General features: G+C 46.1%; 1 protein-coding gene across 9 annotated transcripts in view; it reads right to left on the reverse strand.

Annotated features, from left to right (window-relative positions):
* Positions 1 to 13,237, reverse strand: part of LOC118379514 (protein tweety homolog 1-like) — a 52,407-nt gene that overhangs the window by 24,487 nt on the left and 14,683 nt on the right. The window lies entirely within an intron of this gene.

The raw sequence follows: 13,237 nt of genomic DNA on the forward strand, positions 1-13,237 counted from the left end.
ACCTACTGTCCCTCTCCATGTTGTATAGACCTACTGTCCCTCTCCATGTTGTATAGACCTACTGTCCCTCTTCATGTTGTATAGTCCTGTCCTCTCCATGTTGTATAGACCTACTGTCCCTCTCCATGTTGTATAGACCTACTGTCCCTCTCCATGTTGTATAGACCTACTGTCCCTCTCCATGTTGTATAGACCTACTGTCCCTCTCCATGTTGTATAGACCTACTGTCCCTCTCCATACCGTATAGACCTACTGTCCCTCTCCATGTTGTATAGACCTACTGTCCCTCTCCATGTTGTATAGACCTACTGTCCCTCTCCATGTTGTATAGACCTACTGTCCCTCTTCATACCGTATAGATCTACTGTCCTTCTCCATGTTGTATAGACCTACTGTCCCTCTCCATGTTGTATAGACCTACTGTCCCTCTCCATGTTGTATAGACCTACTGTCCCTCTCCATGTTGTATAGACCTACTGTCCCTCTCCATGTTGTATAGACCTACTGTCCCTCTCCATGTTGTATAGACCTACTGTCCCTCTCCATGTTGTATAGACCTACTGTCCCTCTCCATGTTGTATAGACCTACTGTCCCTCTCCATGTTGTATAGACCTACTGTCCTCTCCATACCTGTATAGACCTACTGTCCCTCTCCATGTTGTATAGACCTACTGTCCTCTCCATGTTGTATAGACCTACTGTCCCTCTCCATGTTGTATAGACCTACTGTCCTCTCCATGTTGTATAGACCTACTGTCCCTCTCCATGTTGTATAGACCTACTGTCCCTCTCCATGTTGTATAGACCTACTGTCCCTCTCCATGTTGTATAGACCTACTGTCCCTCTTCCATGTTGTATAGATCTACTGTCCTTCTCCATGTTGTATAGACCTACTGTCCCTCTCCATGTTGTATAGACCTACTGTCCCTCTCCATGTTGTATAGACCTACTGTCCCTCTCCATGTTGTATAGACCTACTGTCCCTCTCCATACTGTATAGACCTACTGTCCCTCTCCATGTTGTATAGACCTACTGTCCCTCTCCATGTTGTATAGACCTACTGTCCCTCTCCATGTTGTATAGACCTACTGTCCCTCTCCATGTTGTATAGACCTACTGTCCCTCTCCATGTTGTATAGACCTACTGTCCCTCTCCATACTGTATAGACCTACTGTCCCTCTCCATGTTGTATAGACCTACTGTCCCTCTCCATGTTGTATAGACCTACTGTCCCTCTTCATACCGTATAGATCTACTGTCCCTCTCCATACCGTATAGACCTACTGTCCCTCTCCATGTTGTATAGACCTACTGTCCCTCTCCATGTTGTATAGACCTACTGTCCCTCTCCATGTTGTATAGACCTACTGTCCCTCTCCATACCGTATAGACCTACTGTCCCTCTCCATGTTGTATAGACCTACTGTCCCTCTTCATGTTGTATAGATCTACTGTCCCTCTCCATGTTGTATAGACCTACTGTCCCTCTCCATGTTGTATAGACCTACTGTCCCTCTCCATGTTGTATAGACCTACTGTCCTCTCCATGTTGTATAGATCTACTGTCCCTCTCCATGTTGTATAGACCTACTGTCCCTCTCCATGTTGTATAGACCTACTGTCCCTCTCCATGTTGTATAGACCTACTGTCCCTCTCCATGTTGTATAGACCTACTGTCCCTCTCCATGTTGTATAGACCTACTGTCCCTCTCCATGTTGTATAGACCTACTGTCCCTCTCCATGTTGTATAGACCTACTGTCCCTCTCCATGTTGTATAGATCTACTGTCCCTCTCCATGTTGTATAGACCTACTGTCCTCTCCATGTTGTATAGACCTACTGTCCCTCTCCATGTTGTATAGACCTACTGTCCCTCTCCATGTTGTATAGACCTACTGTCCCTCTCCATGTTGTATAGACCTACTGTCCCTCTCCATGTTGTATAGACCTACTGTCCTCTCCATGTTGTATAGACCTACTGTCCTCTCCATGTTGTATAGACCTACTGTCCCTCTCCATGTTGTATAGACCTACTGTCCTCTCCATGTTGTATAGACCTACTGTCCTCTCCATGTTGTATAGACCTACTGTCCCTCTCCATGTTGTATAGACCTACTGTCCCTCTCCATGTTGTATAGACCTACTGTCCCTCTCCATACTGTATAGACCTACTGTCCCTCTCCATGTTGTATAGACCTACTGTCCCTCTCCATGTTGTATAGACCTACTGTCCCTCTTCATACCGTATAGATCTACTGTCCCTCTCCATGTTGTATAGACCTACTGTCCCTCTCCATGTTGTATAGACCTACTGTCCCTCTCCATGTTGTATAGACCTACTGTCCCTCTCCATGTTGTATAGACCTACTGTCCCTCTCCATACCGTATAGACCTACTGTCCCTCTCCATGTTGTATAGACCTACTGTCCCTCTTCATACCGTATAGATCTACTGTCCTTCTCCATGTTGTATAGACCTACTGTCCCTCTCCATGTTGTATAGACCTACTGTCCCTCTCCATGTTGTATAGACCTACTGTCCCTCTCCATGTTGTATAGACCTACTGTCCCTCTCCATGTTGTATAGACCTACTGTCCCTCTCCATGTTGTATAGACCTACTGTCCCTCTCCATGTTGTATAGACCTACTGTCCCTCTCCATGTTGTATAGACCTACTGTCCCTCTCCATGTTGTATAGATCTACTGTCCCTCTCCATGTTGTATAGACCTACTGCCCCTCTCCATGTTGTATAGACCTACTGTCCCTCTTCATACCGTATAGATCTACTGTCCCACTCCATACCGTATAGACCTACTGTCCCTCTCCATGTTGTATAGACCTACTGTCCCTCTCCATGTTGTATAGACCTACTGTCCCTCTCCATGTTGTATAGACCTACTGTCCCTCTCCATGTTGTATAGACCTACTGTCCCTCTCCATACCGTATAGACCTACTGTCCCTCTCCATGTTGTATAGACCTACTGTCCCTCTTCATGCTGTATAGATCTACTGTCCTTCTCCATGTTGTATAGACCTACTGTCCCTCTCCATGTTGTATAGACCTACTGTCCCTCTCCATGTTGTATAGACCTACTGTCCCTCTCCATACTGTATAGACCTACTGTCCCTCTCCATGTTGTATAGACCTACTGTCCCTCTCCATGTTGTATAGACCTACTGTCCCTCTCCATGTTGTATAGACCTACTGTCCCTCTCCATGTTGTATAGACCTACTGTCCCTCTCCATGTTGTATAGACCTACTGTCCCTCTCCATACTGTATAGACCTACTGTCCCTCTCCATGTTGTATAGACCTACTGTCCCTCTCCATGTTGTATAGACCTACTGTCCCTCTCCATGTTGTATAGACCTACTGTCCCTCTCCATGTTGTATAGACCTACTGTCCCTCTCCATGTTGTATAGACCTACTGTCCCTCTCCATGTTGTATAGATCTACTGTCCCTCTCCATGTTGTATAGACATACTGTCCCTCTCCATGCTGTATAGACCTACTGTCCCTCTCCATGTTGTATAGACCTACTGTCCCTCTCCATGTTGTATAGACCTACTGTCCCGCTCCATGTTGTATAGATCTACTGTCCCTCTCCATGTTGTATAGACCTACTGTCCCTCTCCATGTTGTATAGACCTACTGTCCCTCTCCATGTTGTATAGACCTACTGTCCCTCTCCATGTTGTATAGACCTACTGCCCCTCTCCATGTTGTATAGACCTACTGTCCCTCTTCATACCGTATAGATCTACTGTCCCACTCCATACCGTATAGACCTACTGTCCCTCTCCATGTTGTATAGACCTACTGTCCCTCTTCATACCGTATAGATCTACTGTCCTTCTCCATGTTGTATAGACCTACTGTCCCTCTCCATGTTGTATAGACCTACTGTCCCTCTCCATGTTGTATAGACCTACTGTCCCTCTCCATGTTGTATAGACCTACTGTCCCTCTCCATGTTGTATAGACCTACTGTCCCTCTCCATGTTGTATAGACCTACTGTCCCTCTCCATGTTGTATAGACCTACTGTCCCTCTCCATGTTGTATAGACCTACTGTCCCTCTCCATACCGTATAGACCTACTGTCCCTCTCCATGTTGTATAGACCTACTGTCCCTCTTCATACCGTATAGATCTACTGTCCTTCTCCATGTTGTATAGACCTACTGTCCCTCTCCATGTTGTATAGACCTACTGTCCCTCTCCATGTTGTATAGACCTACTGTCCCTCTCCATACCGTATAGACCTACTGTCCCTCTCCATGTTGTATAGACCTACTGTCCCTCTCCATGTTGTATAGACCTACTGTCCCTCTCCATGTTGTATAGACCTACTGTCCCTCTTCATACCGTATAGATCTACTGTCCCACTCCATACCGTATAGACCTACTGTCCCTCTCCATGTTGTATAGACCTACTGTCCCTCTTCATACCGTATAGATCTACTGTCCTTCTCCATGTTGTATAGACCTACTGTCCCTCTCCATGTTGTATAGACCTACTGCCCCTCTCCATGTTGTATAGACCTACTGTCCCTCTCCATGTTGTATAGACCTACTGTCCCTCTCCATACTGTATAGACCTACTGTCCCTCTCCATGTTGTATAGACCTACTGTCCCTCTCCATACTGTATAGACCTACTGTCCCTCTCCATGTTGTATAGACCTACTGTCCCTCTCCATGTTGTATAGACCTACTGTCCCTCTCCATGATGTATAGACCTACTGTCCCTCTCCATACTGTATAGATCTACTGTCCCTCTCCATAATGTATAGACCTACTGTCCCTCTCCATGATGTATAGACATACTGTCCCTCTCCACACTGTATAGACCTACTGTCCCTCTCCATGTTGTATAGACCTACTGTCCCTCTTCATACCGTATAGACCTACTGTCCCTCTCCATGTTGTATAGACCTACTGTCCCTCTCCATACCGTATAGACCTACTGTCCCTCTCCATGTTGTATAGACCTACTGTCCCTCTCCATGTTGTATAGACCTACTGTCCCTCTTCATACCGTATAGATCTACTGTCCTTCTCCATGTTGTATAGACCTACTGTCCCTCTCCATGTTGTATAGACCTACTGTCCCTCTCCATGTTGTATAGACCTACTGTCCCTCTCCATGTTGTATAGACCTACTGTCCCTCTCCATGTTGTATAGACCTACTGTCCCTCTCCATGTTGTATAGACCTACTGTCCCTCTCCATGTTGTATAGACCTACTGTCCCTCTCCATGTTGTATAGACCTACTGTCCCTCTCCATACCGTATAGACCTACTGTCCCTCTCCATGTTGTATAGACCTACTGTCCCTCTTCATGTTGTATAGATCTACTGTCCTTCTCCATGTTGTATAGACCTACTGTCCCTCTCCATGTTGTATAGACCTACTGTCCCTCTCCATGTTGTATAGACCTACTGTCCCTCTCCATGTTGTATAGACCTACTGTCCCTCTCCATGTTGTATAGACCTACTGTCCCTCTCCATGTTGTATAGACCTACTGTCCCTCTCCATGTTGTATAGACCTACTGTCCCTCTTCATACCGTATAGATCTACTGTCCCACTCCATACCGTATAGACCTACTGTCCCTCTCCATGTTGTATAGACCTACTGTCCCTCTCCATGTTGTATAGATCTACTGTCCTTCTCCATGTTGTATAGACCTACTGTCCCTCTCCATGTTGTATAGACCTACTGCCCCTCTCCATGTTGTATAGACCTACTGTCCCTCTCCATGTTGTATAGACCTACTGTCCCTCTCCATACTGTATAGACCTACTGTCCCTCTCCATGTTGTATAGACCTACTGTCCCTCTCCATACTGTATAGACCTACTGTCCCTCTCCATGTTGTATAGACCTACTGTCCCTCTCCATGTTGTATAGACCTACTGTCCCTCTCCATGTTGTATAGACCTACTGTCCCTCTCCATACTGTATAGATCTACTGTCCCTCTCCATAATGTATAGACCTACTGTCCCTCTCCATGATGTATAGACATACTGTCCCTCTCCACACTGTATAGATCTACTGTCCCTCTCCATGTTGTATAGACCTACTGTCCCTCTCCATGTTGTATAGACCTACTGTCCCTCTCCATGTTGTATAGACCTACTGTCCCTCTCCATACCGTATAGACCTACTGTCCCTCTCCATGTTGTATAGACCTACTGTCCCTCTCCATGTTGTATAGACCTACTGTCCCTCTTCATACCGTATAGATCTACTGTCCCTCTCCATGTTGTATAGACCTACTGTCCCTCTTCATACCGTATAGATCTACTGTCCTTCTCCATGTTGTATAGACCTACTGTCCCTCTCCATACCGTATAGACCTACTGTCCTTCTCCATGTTGTATAGACCTACTGTCCCTCTCCATGTTGTATAGACCTACTGTCCCTCTCCATGTTGTATAGACCTACTGTCCCTCTCCATGTTGTATAGACCTACTGTCCCTCTCCATGTTGTATAGACCTACTGTCCCTCTCCATGTTGTATAGACCTACTGTCCCTCTCCATGTTGTATAGACCTACTGTCCCTCTCCATGTTGTATAGACCTACTGTCCCTCTCCATGTTGTATAGACCTACTGTCCCTCTCCATGTTGTATAGACCTACTGTCCCTCTCCATGTTGTATAGACCTACTGTCCCTCTCCATGTTGTATAGACCTACTGTCCCTCTCCACACTGTATAGACCTACTGTCCCTCTCCATGTTGTATAGACCTACTGTCCCTTCATACCGTATAGATCTACTGTCCTTCTCCATGTTGTATAGACCTACTGTCCCTCTCCATGTTGTATAGACCTACTGTCCCTCCTCCTATGCTGTATAGACCTACTGTCCCTCTCCATGTTGTATAGACCTACTGTCCCTCTCCATGTTGTATAGACCTACTGTCCCTCTCCATGTTGTATAGACCTACTGTCCCTCTCCATGTTGTATAGACCTACTGTCCCTCTCCATGTTGTATAGACCTACTGTCCCTCTCCATGTTGTATAGACCTACTGTCCCTCTCCATGTTGTATAGACCTACTGTCCCTCTCCATGTTGTATAGACCTACTGTCCCTCTCCATGTTGTATAGACCTACTGTCCCTCTCCATGTTGTATAGACCTACTGTCCCTCTCCATGTTGTATAGACCTACTGTCCCTCTCCATGTTGTATAGACCTACTGTCCCTCTCCATGTTGTATAGACCTACTGTCCTCTCCATGTTGTATAGACCTACTGTCCTCTCCCTACTCCATGTTGTATAGACCTACTGTCCCTCTCCATGTTGTATAGACCTACTGTCCCTCTCCATGTTGTATAGACCTACTGTCCCTCTCCATGTTTGTATAGACCTACTGTCCCTCTCCATGTTGTATAGACCTACTGTCCCTCTCCATGTTGTATAGACCTACTGTCCCTCTCCATGTTGTATAGACCTACTGTCCCTCTCCATGTTGTATAGACCTACTGTCCCTCTCCATGTTGTATAGACCTACTGTCCCTCTCCATGTTGTATAGACCTACTGTCCCTCTCCATGTTGTATAGACCTACTGTCCCTCTCCATGTTGTATAGACCTACTGTCCCTCTCCATGTTGTATAGACCTACTGTCCCTCTCCATGTTGTATAGACCTACTGTCCCTCTCCATGTTGTATAGACCTACTGTCCCTCTCCATGTTGTATAGACCTACTGTCCCTCTCCATGTTGTATAGACCTACTGTCCCTCTCCATACTGTATAGACCTACTGTCCCTCTCCATGTTGTATAGACCTACTGTCCCTCTCCATGTTGTATAGATCTACTGTCCTCTCCATGTTGTATAGACCTACTGTCCCTCTCCATGTTGTATAGACCTACTGTCCCTCTCCATGTTGTATAGACCTACTGTCCCTCTCCATGTTGTATAGACCTACTGTCCTCTCCATGTTGTATAGACCTACTGTCCCTCTCCATGTTGTATAGACCTACTGTCCCTCTCCATGTTGTATAGACCTACTGTCCCTCTCCATGTTGTATAGACCTACTGTCCCTCTCCATGTTGTATAGACCTACTGTCCCTCTCCATGTTGTATAGACCTACTGTCCCTCTCATACCGTATAGATCTACTGTCCCTCTCCATGTTGTATAGACCTACTGTCCCTCTCCATGTTGTATAGACCTACTGTCCCTCTCCATGTTGTATAGACCTACTGTCCTCTCCATGTTGTATAGACCTACTGTCCCTCTCCATGTTGTATAGACCTACTGTCCTCTCCATGTTGTATAGACCTACTGTCCCTCTCCATGTTGTATAGACCTACTGTCCCTCTTCATACCGTATAGACCTACTGTCCTCTCCATGTTGTATAGACCTACTGTCCCTCTCCATGTTGTATAGACCTACTGTCCCTCTCCATGTTGTATAGACCTACTGTCCCTCTCCATGTTGTATAGACCTACTGTCCCTCTCCATGTTGTATAGACCTACTGTCCCTCTCCATGTTGTATAGACCTACTGTCCCTCTCCATGTTGTATAGACCTACTGTCCCTCTCCATGTTGTATAGACCTACTGTCCCTCTCCATGTTGTATAGACCTACTGTCCCTCTCCATGTTGTATAGACCTACTGTCCCTCTCCATGTTGTATAGATCTACTGTCCCTCTCCATGTTGTATAGACCTACTGTCCCTCTCCATGTTGTATAGACCTACTGTCCCTCTTCATACTGTATAGATCTACTGTCCTCTCCATGTTGTATAGACCTACTGTCCCTCTCCATGTTGTATAGACCTACTGTCCCTCTCCATGTTGTATAGACCTACTGTCCCTCTCCATGTTGTATAGACCTACTGTCCCTCTCCATGTTGTATAGACCTACTGTCCCTCTCCATGTTGTATAGACCTACTGTCCCTCTCCATGTTGTATAGACCTACTGTCCCTCTCCATGTTGTATAGACCTACTGTCCCTCTCCATGTTGTATAGACCTACTGTCCCTCTCCATGTTGTATAGACCTACTGTCCCTCTCCATGTTGTATAGACCTACTGTCCCTCTCCATGTTGTATAGACCTACTGTCCCTCTCCATGTTGTATAGACCTACTGTCCCTCTCCATGTTGTATAGACCTACTGTCCCTCTCCATGTTGTATAGACCTACTGTCCCTCTCCATGTTGTATAGACCTACTGTCCCTCTCCATGTTGTATAGACCTACTGTCCCTCTCCATGTTGTATAGACCTACTGTCCCTCTTCATACCGTATAGATCTACTGTCCTTCTCCATGTTGTATAGACCTACTGTCCCTCTCCATGTTGTATAGACCTACTGTCCTCTCCATGTTGTATAGACCTACTGTCCCTCCATGTTGTATAGACCCTGTCCCTCTCCATGTTGTATAGACCTACTGTCCCTCTCCATGTTGTATAGACCTACTGTCCCTCTCCATGTTGTATAGACCACTGTCCCTCTCCATGTTGTATAGACCTACTGTCCCTCTCCATGTTGTATAGACCTACTGTCCCTCTCCATGTTGTATAGACCTACTGTCCCTCTCCATGTTGTATAGACCTACTGTCCCTCTCCATGTTGTATAGACCTACTGTCCCTCTCCATGTTGTATAGACCTACTGTCCCTCTCCATACTGTATAGACCTACTGTCCTTCTCCTACTGTCCCTCTCCATGTTGTATAGACCTACTGTCCCTCTCCATGTTGTATAGACCTACTGTCCCTCTTCATACCGTATAGATCTACTGTCCCACTCCATACCGACCTACTGTCCTCTCCATGTTGTATAGACCTACTGTCCCTCTCCATGTTGTATAGACCTACTGTCCCTCTCCATGTTGTATAGACCTACTGTCCTCTCCATGTTGTATAGATCTACTGTCCCTCTCCATGTTGTATAGACCTACTGTCCCTCTCCATGTTGTATAGACCTACTGTCCCTCTTCATGTTGTATAGACCTACTGTCCTTCTCCATGTTGTATAGACCTACTGTCCCTCTCCATGTTGTATAGACCTACTGTCCCTCTCCATGCAGTATAGACCTACTGTCCCTCTCCATGTTGTATAGACCTACTGTCCCTCTCCATGTTGTATAGACCTACTGTCCCTCTCCATGTTGTATAGACCTACTGTCCCTCTCCATGTTGTATAGACCTACTGTCCCTCTCCATGTTGTATAGACCTACTGTCCCTCTCCATGTTGTATAGATCTACTGTCCCTCTCCATGTTGTATAGACCTACTGTCCCTCTCCATGTTGTATAGACCTACTGTCCCTCTCCATGTTGTATAGATCTACTGTCCCTCTCCATACCGTATAGACCTACTGTCCCTCTCCATGTTGTATAGACCTACTGTCCCTCTCCATGTTGTATAGACCTACTGTCCCTCTCCATGTTGTATAGACCTACTGTCCCTCTCCATGTTGTATAGACCTACTGTCCCTCTCCATGTTGTATAGACCTACTGTCCCTCTCCATGTTGTATAGACCTACTGTCCCTCTCCATACCGTATAGATCTACTGTCCTTCTCCATGTTGTATAGACCTACTGTCCCTCTCCATGTTGTATAGACCTACTGTCCCTCTCCATGTTGTATAGACCTACTGTCCCTCTCCATACCGTATAGACCTACTGTCCCTCTCCATGTTGTATAGACCTACTGTCCCTCTCCATACCGTATAGACCTACTGTCCCTCTCCATGTTGTATAGACCTACTGTCCCTCTCCATGTTGTATAGACCTACTGTCCCTCTCCATGTTGTATAGACCTACTGTCCCTCTCCATACTGTATAGACCTACTGTCCCTCTCCATGTTGTATAGACCTACTGTCCCTCTCCATGTTGTATAGACCTACTGTCCCTCTCCATGTTGTATAGACCTACTGTCCCTCTCCATGTTGTATAGACCTACTGCCCCTCTCCATGTTGTATAGACCTACTGTCCCTCTCCATGTTGTATAGATCTACTGTCCCTCTCCATGTTGTATAGACATACTGTCCCTCTCCATGCAGTATAGACCTACTGTCCCTCTCCATGTTGTATAGACCTACTGTCCCTCTCCATGTTGTATAGACCTACTGTCCCTCTCCATGTTGTATAGATCTACTGTCCCTCTCCATGTTGTATAGACCTACTGCCCCTCTCCATGTTGTATAGACCTACTGTCCCTCTCCATGTTGTATAGACCTACTGTCCCTCTCCATGTTGTATAGACCTACTGTCCCTCTCCATGTTGTATAGACCTACTGTCCCTCTTCATACCGTATAGATCTACTGTCCCACTCCATACCGTATAGACCTACTGTCCCTCTCCATGTTGTATAGACCTACTGTCCCTCTTCATACCGTATAGATCTACTGTCCTTCTCCATGTTGTATAGACCTACTGTCCCTCTCCATGTTGTATAGACCTACTGTCCCTCTCCATGTTGTATAGACCTACTGTCCCTCTCCATACCGTATAGACCTACTGTCCCTCTCCATGTTGTATAGACCTACTGTCCCTCTCCATACCGTATAGACCTACTGTCCCTCTCCATGTTGTATAGACCTACTGTCCCTCTCCATGTTGTATAGACCTACTGTCCCTCTCCATACCGTATAGACCTACTGTCCCTCTCCATGTTGTATAGACCTACTGTCCCTCTTCATACCGTATAGATCTACTGTCCTTCTCCATGTTGTATAGACCTACTGTCCCTCTCCATGTTGTATAGACCTACTGTCCCTCTCCATGTTGTATAGACCTACTGTCCCTCTCCATACCGTATAGACCTACTGTCCCTCTCCATGTTGTATAGACCTACTGTCCCTCTCCATGTTGTATAGACCTACTGTCCCTCTCCATGTTGTATAGACCTACTGTCCCTCTTCATACCGTATAGATCTACTGTCCCACTCCATACCGTATAGACCTACTGTCCCTCTCCATGTTGTATAGACCTACTGTCCCTCTTCATACCGTATAGATCTACTGTCCTTCTCCATGTTGTATAGACCTACTGTCCCTCTCCATGTTGTATAGACCTACTGCCCCTCTCCATGTTGTATAGACCTACTGTCCCTCTCCATGTTGTATAGACCTACTGTCCCTCTCCATACTGTATAGACCTACTGTCCCTCTCCATGTTGTATAGACCTACTGTCCCTCTCCATACTGTATAGACCTACTGTCCCTCTCCATGTTGTATAGACCTACTGTCCCTCTCCATGTTGTATAGACCTACTGTCCCTCTCCATGATGTATAGACCTACTGTCCCTCTCCATACTGTATAGATCTACTGTCCCTCTCCATAATGTATAGACCTACTGTCCCTCTCCATGATGTATAGACATACTGTCCCTCTCCACACTGTATAGATCTACTGTCCCTCTCCATGTTGTATAGACCTACTGTCCCTCTTCATACCGTATAGACCTACTGTCCCTCTCCATGTTGTATAGACCTACTGTCCCTCTCCATACCGTATAGACCTACTGTCCCTCTCCATGTTGTATAGACCTACTGTCCCTCTCCATGTTGTATAGACCTACTGTCCCTCTTCATACCGTATAGATCTACTGTCCTTCTCCATGTTGTATAGACCTACTGTCCCTCTCCATGTTGTATAGACCTACTGTCCCTCTCCATGTTGTATAGACCTACTGTCCCTCTCCATACCGTATAGACCTACTGTCCCTCTCCATGTTGTATAGACCTACTGTCCCTCTCCATACCGTATAGACCTACTGTCCCTCTCCATGTTGTATAGACCTACTGTCCCTCTCCATGTTGTATAGACCTACTGTCCCTCTCCATACCGTATAGACCTACTGTCCCTCTCCATGTTGTATAGACCTACTGTCCCTCTTCATACAGTATAGATCTACTGTCCTTCTCCATGTTGTATAGACCTACTGTCCCTCTCCATGTTGTATAGACCTACTGTCCCTCTCCATGTTGTATAGACCTACTGTCCCTCTCCATGTTGTATAGACCTACTGTCCCTCTCCATGTTGTATAGACCTACTGTCCCTCTCCATGTTGTATAGACCTACTGTCCCTCTCCATGTTGTATAGACCTACTGTCCCTCTCCATACCGTATAGACCTACTGTCCCTCTCCATGTTGTATAGACCTACTGTCCCTCTCCATGTTGTATAGACCTACTGTCCCTCTTCATACCGTATAGATCTACTGTCCTTCTCCATGTTGTATAGACCT

The sequence above is a fragment of the Oncorhynchus keta genome, chromosome 34 (assembly GCF_023373465.1).
Source record: "Oncorhynchus keta strain PuntledgeMale-10-30-2019 chromosome 34, Oket_V2, whole genome shotgun sequence".
Lineage (NCBI taxonomy): Eukaryota > Metazoa > Chordata > Actinopteri > Salmoniformes > Salmonidae > Oncorhynchus > Oncorhynchus keta.